Genomic DNA, 16,870 nt, shown 5'->3' with positions numbered 1-16,870 from the left:
TATAATATTCAAGTCCATATATGCCAATATCTGGGAAGAGATAAGAGGGAGGTTTAGATAAAATCCCGGGAAGGTATTGTCTTTGTTGTGCTTTTATTGAACAGGGGGATCTTTTTGGCCGGTGGAAATGTAAAACTGTGTGATGTTGGGTTAAACAGTGTCCCACCATAATCAGGAGTGCTGGAAAGAATGGTGGTTCTGTTATTTTACTTCTGGCCTTTCACAATAAAATACATGTTTAAATTGGCTGGATATGCTCAGTGGGTGTATCATGTTTGTTGCTGAGGATTGGCAGGGATTTGCATTCAATTTCATTCTGTGATATGCAGATGTTGATGCAAGATGCTGCCATTGAAGAAGATGCTTTCATAGCGTAAATGCATGGGGTAAGGCTTCAAGGCCTGGAGTTTAAAAGTAGAAGAGGTTAGATGAGTATTTGTTGCAGATAAAGGAAGTGCTTGATTACGGCACCAGTATGGTGACACAATGGGAAACATCCTTTACAACGGAACTTTTACCACGCAGTGCCTTTACGACGCAACTATTACAACGCATGTCATTACAACGCATAGCGCTGGGGGGCACTCTAGGATAGGGAATAGATTTAATTTACTATCCAACACCTTCCCTACTATCCACGGCGACTGGAGTTGGAATAGTAAATTAAACTATTCACTATTCAGCACCCCTAAGCGCTATGCGTTGTAAAGGCATGGGTTGTAAAAACTGCGTTGTAAAGGCATGCATGGTAAAAGCATGCGTTGTAATGTCATACATCCCTCACTATAAATGCTACACAGGACATTTAAAGGTATTTGGCATTTATGTTTTTGTGGCTGGCCTTCCTACATATCATGGCAAATAAGTAGGGTGTTAAAACGCATTGGCTGCAAGCTATTTCCTTAGCTGTTGTACTGGGATCTAATGGGATGAAAGTGACAGTGACTTTGCATGGGTGTGTTTTCTGAGTGTATTGCACAGTGACAGGGCACAGTGACAGAATAAGCCACGAGAGGGGCTTGGGAGGAGTGAAAACAAACTCTTTAAAGGAGATCAGCTCTAAAACCACTCATATGGAAAGGTAGACTCGATAATTTCACTCAAAAACATTTGCATAAACCTCCTTCCATGATTCCAGCATCTGGCACATAAAACAGTTTACCAGCAGCCATAACATGTAGCACCCACGCATATACCTTTTAGAATTTAGTATTGCTAAGGGTGGGGCCTAGCATCAAGCATTCCTTCACAGTTCCCTTATCTAAGAACCCGGTATCCCTCCAATAAGTCATTGACACTCCATGGGGCTCTGCAGTGGATAAGATAGGATTACATCTGTGTTTCTAATAGCATCATCCCAATTATTTTCAGGAAGAAAAACTGAAGTACACCTGAGGCCAGGCTTACATTTCCCCACACGCCAAGAAAAGTGACATAACTGGGAGCCGCAGCTAACAGGCAATAGGTCAAGGGGGCCATGGGTCGAAAAAGTTTGGGAACCACTGCCATAGGGTATGGCACTGGCCCTAGTAAAGTGAGTGGCAGCGCAAGACAGTCCACCTTCGGCAAAGTCAGGTTTTTTCTTTTCATGTTTTTGTTCAGCACTGTAGCTGCTTCCCTTTGTGTGCCCCTCCAACACTAATCGCTGCATTTACATGATTACAGACCTGGGTAATGGGTTCATGGGTGTGAAGTTAGCCCTGCGTTTAGGGTAATGAATAGCAGCGAACCTGCAGGGCACCAAGAATGAGCTCCCATGACAACTGGTGATGTATTTGGTTTGGGGAAAGACAAGGTGAACAGCGAAGGAGGGGGGTGGGAGGAATGTAATGAAGTGAGGTGACAGGTGAAATTAGGATTGCCACTTTTTCAGATAAAAATGGCAGATATTTGATGAGTTCTGAAATCATAAATGGGCTTAGAAATTGTATTTTAACACACATTTGTATAACATCAAAAATCTGGTACATTTGTTGTTAACATATATATATATATATATATATATATATATATATATATATATATATATATATATATATATATAGTTATATATGTGAATATATATATATGTTTGTGAATGTATATATATATATGTGTGTGTGTGTGAATATATATATATATAATAATGAAATATAGCAGAACAAAATGGTGGCCAGGTGGCAAACTTGGGGGATGACTACAGCATGGAGGGGAGAGCTAGAGGCAAGTAGAGAAAAAAAGTAAGAAAATGTAAAAGACTTGTGGAGAGAGTAAGGCAGAAGTGGGAGTAAGTGAGACAGAAATAGCAAGAGAAGGTTAGAGGCTGGGTAAAGCTGAGAGGCAAGTGGAGCAGACATGTGGATGTAAAGAATATGGAACCAGCAAGAGACAAGAAGAGCCTGGATGTAGCGAAAAGGGCAGTGGCAGTGTGTTAATTGGGCCAGTTCTTACAGGTACTGACTACCGGCACTTCTCATTTTTATCACTATAAGTACTGTACTTCTCTACTGTGAGGAGAGTACTGGTATGCATGAAAGATAGGCGGATTGGCTGCAACTGCTGGTGGGCACTAGGGTTTCAGCATTGGAACCTATCTGACAGCCAAGGCCCACTGTACTCCTGAGCTGAGCTGCGGCTGAACTATTCAGGGTGGGCTTTTTTGCCTGATATCCCCATGTTCAACATCACATTGTGTTTGACAGTGGAGACCCCATTTCGGCCCTGTTCTGTTAATCACATTCACACTATTGTGTGGATTTGTGCAAACGCAGGTATGGAGGCAGCAGGCTGACAGCAACTATTAAGAAAGCCATGTGAGATAAGGAGTTTAAAATGGCTTTAATCCTACCTGAGACTTTGTGTGAGTGTTTGCATATGGCTGTGAGCTTGTTTGCTTGTGTTTGCCTGTTCTTCTGTGAGAGAAAGAGGGAGAGAATCAGGACACTCTCAGGAGATTTTTTAAGGGGACTGTGTGGAATGCTTTTGTGCACATGTGTGCTTGTTTCTTTTTGTGTGTGTGAGAGAGCACAAATCTGAAAAAAATGTAGAAGTGCACCATATTTACAAGCACGTTGTATTAGTTTAGAATAGAATACACAAGAGTGTCAAACCTATAGAGTGAAGATATATATATATGAGTGTTTAATTAGAATAGGGATACATATATCAGTGTGAAAAACTAATGTAGAGATTTGTAGAAATGTTAGGATGATGTTAGAGTCTCAGGTTATGTGGCTGTGTGAAAAAGAAATGTAATTCTGCAAACCATGGAAATGTGTAGGCCACATGGCATTTCACAAGAAACGAAAGATGCTGCTACACTTTTAAGTAACTTGGATTCTAATGTCATTTTACTGCAAAGTATTATTAATCATAGAATTGAAATGTTTTAAATAGATGTGTTACATTATAGTAATGTGTGTTAGTTAGAATACTGTTTAAACAAAGAAATTAAATGTGCTTAGTGTAGAGGCCCGTTTCATGTAATTTAGTAGGCCTAAATAGATAAAGTTGCTTCTTTGATCTGTATGTGCTCGTTAGAGAAAAGTCGTGCTAGACACTAACTGTGAATCCTGTTACATGGTTTACGACTTCAAGATATGGTGGAGGCCCACAGAGAAAGTGTCTTTTGCAGGTGCGAGGGGGTTTTATCAGGAAAGTGATGAATAGACTTTTGTTCAAGAGAGCCAGGCACAGGCCTGTAGGAGTCTTCAGGAATTTCTAGGGGGTAGCGTCTTGCCGGAGAGAAGCCTGGGAAGCAAGGTCAACTTTAACGAAGGGTCCTGAGGAGTACCAGCATGGAAATTGCCGCCAGAACCAGCACCACGTGAGAGGCGTCTCCAGGGGCGTTCCTATTGGAAAAGTGATTTTGTATTAGGGACAGCACCCCTGGGTGGAGTTAGAGCAGACGATCTGAGGAACCTAAGAGAGCGGATGGGTAGGCAGATAGGGAACTGCAAGACTTCGACTTTGAGACAAAGACTAAGGGAAGTGTGTGATCTTCTTTGGAAGTCACCACGGCTGACACCTTTTTAGGTAAAGATCTTGTTAAGTAGGGATGTCACTTAGTCTAGTGTAGGGACAGCCTAACCTGTATTTTCCTTTCTGTAAATGACTCTAAAGTTGCAACTCGTAGCTATTCTCGCAACTTTAATGACCTTTGAGCTGATCTTGGTAATTCTATTCTGTCGACTACGAGCATTTAGAGATTTTATGTTTATCTTGACACCTGTTTATCTTTTGAACCTCATTTTGAGATGTCTGTATCTCCAGATAGCTTTGGTTTTATAATAAACTTTTAAACCTTTTCCAGTGGTAAGTGGTTCTTTAGAGTGGCGTAAGTTCTTCCTTGATTAACCTAGTAGTGGATTGCCTTTTACTCAATGACAGGTACCAACGATTTAGTCGACCTGAATTGGGATCTGGATTAACAGCAATAGGCCAGAAATCCCGCGTTAGCAGTTGGTAGCAGAGTGAGGATGGTTACCTTCTTGAGGAAGGTGATCTAGACTAGGTTAGTTTACCCCAAGGTCCCTAGAGATCGAGAGGTGGCCTGCCGAAGAAGGTGCTGACGGTGCGAGAGAAAAGCAGCAGTATCGGACGAGAGTGAGTATAAAAAGGGTCATGCGTGGACAGATTGCGGTGTTTTGTGTTGTATTTGTATTGTAATGTCATGCGGAGTTGAATGCCTGTAGTGTGATTGTGAGAAGGTTGTGAGCGCGCGCAACCTGGTAAAATCTTAAGTTCGGGGTAGAGCTTAAGTGGTTCGGGTGTATCGAACATCCAGAGTAATTGTCGACCAGAGTAAGGAGGTCATGAGGTACCATTGACCGCCGCAGGACCGAGATAGGGGGAGTGTAAGAGTGAGTGTGTGAGTAACGGACGCTGGTCGAAAGTTACTGTGTGTAAGTAACCTATCAGAGAAGGCGATTGTCTGGACGTACAAGAAAAGACATTTCGTCGGGTAAGGTGACAATTACAGTTAGACTGTGGACGTACAGTCAAGAAAAGTGATCGCTTGGACGGAAGTAATCATTTTTCAGAGTATGAATGGGACGCATGCATGACCGTGGAGACGAGCTGAGTAAGGAGGGGAACTGCTGCGAAGGGGGACGAGTGATGTCAGCGAGAGCCGCGCTGAGATAGGCCGGTTAGTGAGAAGCCGTGCTGTGATAGGGCGGTTGGTGTGACGTCAGTGAAAAGCCGCGTTGTGATAGGGCAGTTAGCGAGAACCGTGCTGGGATTGGTGGATTGTCATTAGGAAGTAAACAAACGCGGAGAAAATAGAAATTCTGTAGGTTTTGAACATGAAGTGTTTTAAATGTTTGAGAGGGATTTTTAAGAGAAAAAGAAGGGACTCTTATTACGGGGAAGAGGCACCGCCAGAGGGTACACCAGCTTACTATATGGCAACGAATGTTGGCTTGCATACTATACTATGGATTAGTGAATGGAGCAAGATTTCGGAAGGGAATGAGGAACTGACGTTTCCTAAGTATGGAACGTTTAGGTTAGAGGCTTTGCATCGGCTGAAAGCAATTATGTCCTCATTGAATCCTTCGCCTAGACCAACACAGTTTGAGGCCATTAATGCGTGGATTAGGGCGGCACACGACAGAAATCTGAACAGGCGCCAAGAAAGGTTGAAGCGATCAGTAAGGGCAGTGCGAGATGCCCAATGGGATGCGGACGCCAAGAGATGGAGGGTACAGGCTATTGAGGTGGATAAGTTCTACCCAGTGAGAGAGGTGACAGGAGAAAAGAGGCTCATGGAAGAGGATGAGGAGAGCGAGTCGGAGGACAACTTGATAAACAGACTGCTAATAGATAGACCGCCTCCGAACGTTGGGGAGACAGAAAGTAACGAACTCCCAAGGGGAGGTGGGGCCGCCATAGAGGGGTATAGACCACTCCCTATATCGGAGTGGACACCTAACAAAGGTGAGGAAACACCTCAACCTAGTACAGTACAGAGTGTAGTCGGAAGATTTGTGGTACAGAAGACGCCAATCACTGAGAAGGTTGAGTCTTACGGGTTGCCAGACGCTCTACAAGTACCCGTTACCATAGGTCCTATAGTATCGATTTACAACCCCGAGAGAGACAGAGAGGAAGAACAGATGCGGTTAGACAGAGAAAGAGTTGAAATGGAAAGGAGAAATAACATGACAAATGCCTGGAGGCAATTGCCAGGACCAGTGACGTGGAGCACCCCATTTGATTCAGCAGTGGGTCCCGCAGAAGAACAGGGGGGTCAGAGAGGACCGATGGACCTGAGGGGACCACGGCCGAAGTCCTTTAAGGAGCTGAGGGCCGACTTGAGAGAATGGGATGTGTCCACAGAAGCACCAGCCCACAGGTCAAGAACAGGGGCTGAGTGGGGAAGTCGAGGCGATGGAACATTGTCTCACTGCGGGGCTAGCGCAAGCAGTCAGGAGTGGGACGGTAAAAGTCAGGAGAGTAGAGGAGTCATACGTCATACAGACAGAGGAAATGAGCAGGAGCAAAGAGGCAGAAGTATGGAGTGTGGGGAAACATCTCGTCTCATTACCAGTGAGGGAGACCGAAGGACACAAGAATACAGGGATAGGTTTAGATGTACTCACCATGCACCTAATGATAATGTACAGCACTGGAGTCGTGGGAGCATGGGGAACAGTGAAGGATCTTGCCATGGGTCGAGAGATCAGAGACCACCGGCAAATGACGAAGAAAGGGGGAATAACGGAATGTCTTACCATGTATCTAGGGAAACCATGCAGGATGGGACTTGTGGGATTATGAGAAATGGGAAAGTGTTTCACCATACACCCAGAGAGGATGGAACTGCATGGGACCTGGAGAGATGGGAACATGGGAGGACTCCCCATAACTCGCCTGAGCCTAGACGTAGGACTTGGAGCTGGGATGGGAGAGATGTGAATGGATCCCCTAGAGCTAGCATACTGAAAGCTGCAGTAAAGGCCAAAAGACTCGATGTCACTAGTTTAAAAAATGATCTGGACGAGATAATAGATGGGACGTTAGCCTTAGAAAGGATTGACTTGTACGAACAAGATGAGTTACTGTTTATAGCAAAGGATATTACCCGAAAGGCAAGAGCAATTCATGAGAAACTGTCTGAACTGGCAGAGAAGTATATGGTAGATTTGTCCAGAACAAAGACATTACAGAGTAACCATAGGTTGCAGTATTCAGACCAAGACTTAGATGAGAAGAGAACTACAGGATTAAAAACACACATAAGGGAGCTGATAACAGGAATAAGAGCGTGGAGAGATCTGGACAAATGGGAAGAGAGGTGGTCCAAAAGGGGTACGGTCAGAAGGAGCATGAGTGTGATGTCTCCGGAAGGAAGGGTAATGCAGATGGAGGCATTTCCTTTGAGAGAAATATCGAATGGGAACTATGTACATGTGCCCTGGAGTAGAGGAGATTTGGCTGCATTTACCAACTCATTTCCGAAGTTAAGGGACAATCCGGTTGAGTGGTACAAGCAGTTAGAAAGGTTTGTGAAAATCTCAAAGGTATTGTGGATTGACTTGAACACCTTGTTTGACATTGTGGTGCCAGGAGATTTGTGGACAGCATGCAAGACTAGTGTCGAGTGGCCAACGGTAGAACCAGAAAGGAATGCTGCTACAAATGGATCGTCTGAAATTGTAATGTTGAAATACGATAGGGTAATGACATGGCTGAAGGAAAAGGTGCCGCCACAAGACATTGATTGGGTAAAAATAGACCGAACAAGACAAGAACCAAAGGAGACAGTCCATATGAGCGATTGCTGAAAGCATTCAAACAATACAGTGGACTAGATGTAATGGACCCCAAGGATATAGGACAATTTGTATCAAAGTTTGTTTTGGGGTTGAGACCTGATATTTGTCTGATGATTCAGCAGCATTTAATTTGTTGGCAAAATAAACCATTGGATGAGATTTTAAGATACGCAAGATACTGTAGTGATGAGATAGAGTCCAAAGCAAAGAAATTAAAGGAAAAATTGATGGTAGTACAGATGCAGTCAGCTGGAAAGGGTGGACAGCGCCAACTGGGAACAGGGACAATGGGACGAAAACCAAACGGACAGAATAGAGACAGCGAGGAAAACCCGAGACCTAGAATAGACCTTGCTACGTTGAAGAAAACGACAAAGTGTCATCAGTGTCACCAGGTGGGGCATTGGAGACGCGAGTGTCCCTATAACCCTGAAAATGGAGAGATAGAAGTAGAGGAGGAAGTTCAGGAGGTCCCAGTTCAAAGGGTGACAGTGACAAAAAGTAATGTGGCCAAAGGGGGGACTTCGGCTCCACGAGCTCAGTTCCCTCAGCCACCAAAGATTACGACTGGAGGAAAGGTCTATAGACAAATGCCTTTGTTCACAGGTAAAGAAGAGTGTTACTACGTTGATCCCTTGACGGGACAACGTGTAAGCAAAGAAGAGGACTGTACCCTCGGGGCAGTTCTGGAAGTGGATCAAAGAGGACCGTTTGTTGAGGCTGAAGTGGCAGGGTGTCCTACAATATTCTTGGTGGATACGGGAGCTACTCGATCAACTTTGAGATCAGCAGTGGTTCCGGATCTACCAATGTCGGGGGAAACAATTCAGGTGGTAGGAGTCGCAAACAAGAGAATGACTAGCCCTTTGACGGAACCAGTGTCAGTGAAAATCGGAAACTACATGAATAAACATCAGTTTGTGGTGTGTGATTCTAGCCCTGTGTGTCTGTTAGGAAGGGACTTATTGTGCAAATTGAACTGTACCATATACTGCACACCTCAGGGAGTAGAGGTAGAGACGACAGATGATGACGCTACCTTCAAAATTGTGAACTCAAGAACATGCATAGAACTGTATCCTACTCTGACTGTGGAGGACCTTCCTTGGGACCTACGCGAGGCAGTATCATCCAAAGTATGGGATTTTACAGGAGAAGAGATAGGATTGGTCAAAGGGGTAGAGCCAGTAAAGATCATAGTGAAACCAAATGTCGATTATCCCAGAACGCCACAGTACAAGCTGTCCCAAGAGACGATTGCAGGAATAAAACCTGTGATCGACTCTATGATTCAACAGGGAATACTGAAGGAAATCGTGGGAAGTCCATGCAACTCCCCGATTATGGGTTTGCAGAAACCTAGTGGGAAATTTAGAATAGTACAGGATCTTTGAAAAATTGATAACATTGTTGTTTCATGTTGTCCAGTGGTACCGAATCCATCAGTGATACTGTTTCAGATACCATTCCAAGCTGAGTGGTTCACAGTGATAGATCTTTGTCAGGCCTTCTTTTCAATCCCATTAGATGAAGAGAGCCATTATCTCTTCGCTTTTAAAATGGAGAATCGCGTTTTAACATGGTGTCGAATCCCCCAAGGATTTACAGATAGCCCATCAATTTTCAATCAGCTGTTGAAGAAAAATCTTGAAAGTCTGCTACTGCCCCAGAACTCGGTTCTGGTCCAGTACATAGACGACCTACTTGTTGCGTCAGGAACAGAAGAAGCTTGCAAGGAAGACACCATCGCCTTGCTGAATCATTTAGCTGAAAATGGACACAAGGTGTCCCCGAGCAAATTGCAGTACTGTCTGACAGAAGTACAGTACTTGGGGCATCGGATAGAGAAGGGAAAGCGCAAGGTGTCACCAGATAGAATAGAGGCAATCATGAAGATGAACTCGCCTACAACACAGAGAGAAGTCAGGATGTTTCTAGGAATGGTTGGTTATTGCCGATAGCTAATTTTTCACTGAAAGCAAAACCCTTACAGAAACTGACGCACAAGGAGGTGAGTGATCCGGTACCATGGGACAATGAGTGCTTGATGGCGTTCCTACAGCTGAGAGATGACTTGTGTCGTGCTCCGGCTCTGGGGATGCCGGATTATGAGAAGCCATTTTCCCTCTATTGCTGCGAAAGGGAGGGCTGTGCTTTGTCAGTTTTAGTGCAAGTCCATGGAAATGCCCGTAGACCAGTTGCTTACTTTTCGGCTACCTTAGATCCAGTAGCCGCAGCGTTGCCCGGCTGTCTCAAATCCGTTGCTGCAACAGGTGTCAGCATTGAGCGTTGTGAAAGCATTGTGATGGGACACCAGTTAGTGGTGTATGTACCTCATTCTGTGGAACTGTTAATGACCAGGACCAAGACCCAGCACTTGACTAACAGTAGGCTTACGCGCTATGAGCAAGTTATTCTTGCTGCAGAGAACGTGACCCTTAAGAGGTGCTCTGTCTTGAATCCTGCTACTCTGATGCCACTTCCTAATGACATAGAAAGCGAAGACTGTGAAGATCACGATTGCCTTAATGTGACTGAACTATGCACGAAGCCCAGACCAGATATTGTGGATGAGCCACTGACTGATCCCGATGAAATTTTCTTTGTTGATGGTTCATGTTTAAGAGACTGGTCGGTTGAGAGCAGCTTACGCTGTTTGCACCATTACTGGAGTTGTGGAAGCCGCTTGCTTGGAAGGAGTACACTCCGCTCAGGTAGCAGAAATCATTGCATTGACACGTGCCTGTACAGCAGGTAATAAAATTAGAGTCACCATATATACTGATAGCCAATATGGTTTCGGTGTAGTTCATGATTTCGGGCAATTGTGGTCTCAGAGGGGTTACATGACCTCCTCTGGTTCGCCAATCAGAAACGGAGAATTTGTACGACTGCTGTTAGAAGCATTACAGGGTCCTGCCGCAATTGCGGTTGTGAAATGTGTAGCTCATACGAAAAATACAGATTTTGTGTCACAGGGAAATAGATATGCAGACGAAGTTGCCCGCTATTGTGCGGAGCATGGTTATTCTTTCACGGAGGTGGAAGTAGGTGGGGCTCAGGAAAGGACAGAACTAAGCATGATGTTAGAAACTGTTGATACTTGGGAAGATTTGAAACAAATGCAAGACAATGCACCTGAATCTGAGAAGCAGGCATGGGAAACAGCAGGTTGTGTGAGAAGCGAAATGGACTTTTGGGTTTCAGCAGATGGAAGGGCAGTGTTACCCGAGGAGTTAGCGAGTCCAATGGCACGACAGATACATGGTCCAGTGCATTTGGGAAGAGATGCCATGCTGAGGGTGTTCAGGCAGACTTGGTATTGCCCAAAATTTAGGATTGCAGCAGAAGCAGTGTGTAAGCGATGCGTTACTTGTCAGCAGTTGAATATAGGGAAAAGAACACCAGTTACACTGAGTCACATTGGGAGGTCTGGGGGGCCCTTCAACAGAATGCAATTGGATTTTATTGAAATGCCAAAAGTCAACCGCCTTAGGTATGTTCTGGTGGTAGTATGCATATTTTCCAGATGGGTTGAAGCATACCCTACACGCAGGTGCGATACACTCACAGTAGCAAAGTTGTTGCTTAGAGAGTTGATACCGCGCTTCGGGGTGCCTGCCTCTCTGGAATCGGACAGAGGAACACATTTTAACAGCGAAGTTGTGAAGATGCTTTGCTCTGCATTGAACATTGATCAGAAATTGCATTGTAGCTATCGACCAGAGGCTTCAGGTATCGTGGAGCAGATAAATGGGACGCTGAAATGTCGAATTGCTAAAGTATGTTCATCAACTTCCTTAAGTTGGCCTGATGCTCTTCCTTTGGTCCTTATGAGCATGCGTAGCACACCCGACAGGAGGACAGGTCTCTCTCCACACGAGGTGCTGATGGGGAGGGCAATGAGACTTCCAACTGTCCCAACAACCGCATTGTTGAACATTACAGATGACCTGATCCTGGATTATTGCAAGGGGTTGTCTGACGCCATTCATTCTGTGTCTCTTCAGGTACAGGCCGCAGAAGTTCCATCTTCAAGAGATCAATGCCACGACCTGTGTCCAGGTGACTGGATAGTGGTGAAGAAGCACGTCCGGAAGAACTGCTTAGACGTGCGCTGGAAAGGACCTTACCAGATCATCTTAACGACGAACACTGCCGTGAAGTGCGGAGGGCTGCCAAATTGGATCCACGCTTCCCATACTCGAAGAGTTCCAGCACCCCTTGAAGAAACAGCTCCTCTCACAGACGAAAATCCAGTTGTGGAGGAAGAATCACAAGAGGGGATCAGTCAAGCTGTGGGGGTGTCTGAAGAAGTTGGGAGTGTCACAGATCCAGAAGAAGAAGAAAGACAGAACGGCAGTGAAACTGAAGTTGCCACAGAAGGAGAAAGCTGCTGTGAAAACAACTCAGAGACAGAACAAGTTCAGAGTGATCAAGAACCGAGTGAACGGACAAGAAATAGGAGAACAAGGCGTGGAGCAGCTACCTGGCCTGAAAGAAAAAGGAGGCCAAGCTTGAAGCCAGCTCGAGAGGAAACTCTTGCTCCTATATCCGAAGACTCAGATCCAGAAGAAAGTGCACAAGGACAAGAACAGGAAGGTCCGAGAAGATCAAGGAGGGTGCGAGTGCCTTGCAGAAGATACGCTACTCCTGAGTGGACCTACCTCGCTACAGATGTCCGAAGCACGCAGAACTGGGAGGGTGAGGAAAGTGACCCTGACCAGAACTGACCCAATTATAACCGTGGAAGTAGAGTTGCTGATACCAGGAGTGGAGGTCGAAGGGCTGCTGACACTCAACATCGTCTATCCTCCTCTTCTGAGCGGAACAAGAGAATTGATCCTAAACACAGTTGAATTTCCGTGTTGCTGTTCAAGGTGTCCAATACTTGAGGGAATCCTTCTTCGTTTGGAAATATTCGAGCAAGTGGTGGGAGTTGTTGGAACACGCATAATTTCGGATTACTAAAGACTTTGCAAAGAACTTTGTAAATACAGATTGAGAGATAACCTAACGTCAAGAAGAAGAAGAAGAAATTAGGGATTTCCATTTTAGAGGATGGAGAAGGACTAAGGTTGTCTATTGCTACAGAACTCAGAGACTGTTTTGCGGAGGGGATTTTCAGCTTCCAGGTGTGGTTCGAAAGATTGAAGAAGCAAAGAAAAGAGACTTTGTACTGCGAAAGAAAAACCAGAGCTACACTGTCTTGAGATCATGGAGGCTGGCAACCCGAACCGCAGGGCAAAATGCATAATAGGCACACTTTTAGTGGTAGTGATTTCTCTTATAGTTTTAGTGGTTACTGTATCATATGTAGTGGGACATGAAAATGATGTGAAAACAGAAAAGGAAGCAAAGAGTGTATCAACACAGAAGCCTCCTACGGCTGGCAAACAGGGGGAAAACACAGCGAAAGAGAAAGCTTTGTTAGATGCTGAGATTAAGAGATTACATGCAGACGAATCACAGGGGAATTTTAAATCAAATGCTTATGCCAAATTGCTTTAGAATACATTGATGTCATGGAGGCGAAGAACTGCTATGTCTGCATGCAGTTGCCAGCCTCTGTAGATGAAGGCATCAGGTATCATCATCTTCCATTGACCTATGGAATCTCATGTAGTTTGTTGCTGAGCATATTTTATGAACGTGAGGGGTTTGAGTATTACTTCTCCAACTTTGATTCGATATTGCCAGAGGTGCCAAATTATAAGCACCTCAATAAATGGGATTATTACAAGAGTGAAGACAGGTTACAGAAATGTTTCCTTCCATGGAGGACATTAGATACTTCACATGCCCGAAGAAATAATTTGACTTGTAAAGTGTCAGAAATTGAGAAAAAGTTTATAGGGCAGGTGGATGATCGATACAGGAGACAAAGGATTTTAAAATCTTCAGGACAGTGGAAAACAGATTGGACCGAGGAAGAAAGGGCACACCAAAGAAAGGGTAGCAATGGTCCAATAGCTTTAGACCGAGAGAAAAGGGGAAAGCTGTGTATACACAGAAGTCAAACATGTTATGAGAATGTGTTTGTGGGAGAAGTCAGTTGTGAACATGCTTTCCAACTGGAGTATTACTCTAAAGATTTCTTGAAAGAAATGCAGGTGATCCCAAATGTATATTTTGTCTGTGGGAGAAATGCATACGTAAAACTACCAGATAATTGGTATGGATCATGTTACTTAGCAATTGTCTTTCCCAAAATATACCATGCTGAGGACTTAGAAACCAAAAAGAGAGGGAAAAAAACTAGAAGAAGAAGGGACGTAAGCGCTGAGGAGGTAGTTGGAGATGTATTTGGTGCTATGTTTCCTATTTTGGGGATAGCACTAAATGATGTTAAGATAAGATGATTGGCAACAGTTGTAGATAGACTATCCGCCAGTACTGCTAGATCTTTAATGCTGGTGGAGGGAGAGATGCAATCGATAAGGGCAATGGTTCTTCAGAACCAACTTGCTCTAGACGTTCTGTTGGCCAAAGAGGGAGGAGTCTGTAAGGATTTGAAGGTCCAGGAATGTTGCACTTACATTCCAGACAATTCAAAACCTCTAGAAAAGTACATTCGAAACATTACTGAAATACACCATGAAATAGAGGATTTGACAAAGGTAACAGTATGGGAAAAAGTAGGTCAAGGAATGGGTAAAGTTGGAGGTTGGTTTGCCAACCTGGGAAAGAATATCATTTGGTACATATTGAAACCTATCATTATAATAGTGATTTGTGTAATCGCTTTGTGGGGGTTGGTGAGACTGTACAAATGGTATAGAGCAAACAGGTTGCAGAGATCCATGCGAGAGCAGGGGAGGAGATTAGCTGCGATGCAGGAGAATCAGTACCGGAGTCTGAGGGCTCTAGAGGAGATGAAACGAGGGAATATTGCAACGACTTCAGTTTGATATTCTATACCTTAGAGAGGGTGTTGTGATGATGATGACTACTGGAAGTCATCAAAGGGGGGATTGAGAGAGCACAAATCTGAAAAAAATGTAGAAGTGCACCATATTTACAAGCACGTTGTATTAGTTTAGAATAGAATACACAAGAGTGTCAAACCTATAGAGTGAAGATATATATATGAGTGTTTAATTAGAATAGGGATACATATATCAGTGTGAAAAACTAATGTAGAGATTTGTAGAAATGTTAGGATGATGTTAGAGTCTCAGGTTATGTGGCTGTGTGAAAAAGAAATGTAATTCTGCAAACCATGGAAATGTGTAGGCCACATGGCATTTCACAAGAAACGAAAGATCCTGCTACACTTTTAAGTAACTTGGATTCTAATGTCATTTTACTGCAAAGTATTATTAATCATAGAATTGAAATGTTTTAAATAGATGTGTTACATTATAGTAATGTGTGTTAGTTAGAATACTGTTTAAACAAAGAAATTAAATGTGCTTAGTGTAGAGGCCCGTTTCATGTAATTTAGTAGGCCTAAATAGATAAAGTTGCTTCTTTGATCTGTATGTGCTAGTTAGAGAAAAGTCGTGCTAGACACTAACTGTGAATCCTGTTACATGGTTTACGACTTCAAGATATGGTGGAGGCCGGAATTTGGGGCCCACAGAGAAAGTGTCTTTTGCAGGTGCGAGGGGGTTTTATCAGGAAAGTGATGAATAGACTTTTGTTCAAGAGAGCCAGGCACAGGCCTGTAGGAGTCTTCAGGAATTTCTAGGGGGTACCGTCTTGCCGGAGAGAAGCCTGGGAAGCAAGGTCAACTTTAACGAAGGGTCCCGAGGAGTACCAGCATGGAAATTGCCGCCAGAACCAGCACCACGTGAGAGGCGTCTCCAGGGGCGTTCCTATTGGAAAAGTGATTTTGTATTAGGGACAGCACCCCTGGGTGGAGTTAGAGCAGACGATCTGAGGAACCTAAGAGAGCGGATGGGTAGGCAGATAGGGAACTGCAAGACTTCGACTTTGAGACAAAGACTAAGGGAAGTGTGTGATCTTCTTTGGAAGTCACCACGGCAGACACCTTTTTAGGTAAAGATCTTGTTAAGTAGGGATGTCACTTAGTCTAGTGTAGGGACAGCCTAACCTGTATTTTCCTTTCTGTAAATGACTCTAAAGTTTCAACTCGTAGCTATTCTCGCAACTTTAATGACCTTTGAGCTGATCTTGGTAATTCTATTCTGTCGACTACGAGCATTTAGAGATTTTATGTTTATCTTGACACCTGTTTATCTTTTGAACCTCATTTTGAGATGTCTGTATCTCCAGATAGCTTTGGTTTTATAATAAACTTTTAAACCTTTTCCAGTGGTAAGTGGTTCTTTAGAGTGGCGTAAGTTCTTCCTTGATTAACCTAGTAGTGGATTGCCTTTTACTCAATGACAGGTACCAACGATTTAGTCGACCTGAATTGGGATCTGGATTAACAGCAATAGGCCAGAAATCCCGCGTTAGCATGTGTGTGTGCACGCTTGAGAATTTATAGTATTGTGCCAAACAACAACAAATAACAGGATGGCATTAAGAAATAGAAAATATTACAAAACAAGAAAAGTTTAACATATCACTGTTTGGCTTTCATTTTGTGTAATGAGTTAATCTGTTTTGTTGGCATAAACACATGTCTCATGTGTTTTGGTATGTGCTGCAACTGGTACAGAAGTCATTATGTATAATTATATCTTCCCGCAGCCCCGCCCCCTAACCCTGCCCACTTGCCACACCTCTAGCTCATTTTAATGAGTAGCTGCACTTATTTTTTTCCATTTAAAGCACTGTGTCCAAGCCACAACAATTAGCCATAAAACTCTTAAACCCTGCACAGGTGGATTGCGGGTCTAGGGGCGCCCTCCACTGAGAGTGAGCCCGCAGGCCCTACTACCCTATCTCCCGCTGCCCGTGAACATCCCTCAGCTCTGAATGAACTCGTTCTCAACATCTTGCGCATAGATGTACCCGTCTGCGTCTGGCACCAGCACCGCTTCATGTTTTATCTCTTCATGGACTAATATCCGTGTCCCTGCTCGTTTAACCCCTCAGACTTCCTTATTTACCCTCCTCCTCGTCTGGTGCCGCTGCTGCCTCCCTGTGGCTTGGAAGAACCGCTCTTCATGGTGCGCCAATGAACATATTACTAA

General features: G+C 44.1%; 1 protein-coding gene across 1 annotated transcript in view; it reads left to right on the top strand.

Annotated features, from left to right (window-relative positions):
- LOC144823769 (membrane-bound glycerophospholipid O-acyltransferase 2-like) overlaps nucleotides 1-16,870 on the top strand; it is a 212,235-nt gene that overhangs the window by 88,586 nt on the left and 106,779 nt on the right. The gene's annotated exons all lie outside the window — the stretch shown is intronic.

This window comes from Lissotriton helveticus, chromosome 3_1 (genome assembly GCF_964261635.1).
Source record: "Lissotriton helveticus chromosome 3_1, aLisHel1.1, whole genome shotgun sequence".
Classification (NCBI taxonomy): Eukaryota; Metazoa; Chordata; class Amphibia; order Caudata; family Salamandridae; genus Lissotriton; species Lissotriton helveticus.
This window is presented reverse-complemented; position numbering and strand designations above follow the sequence as displayed.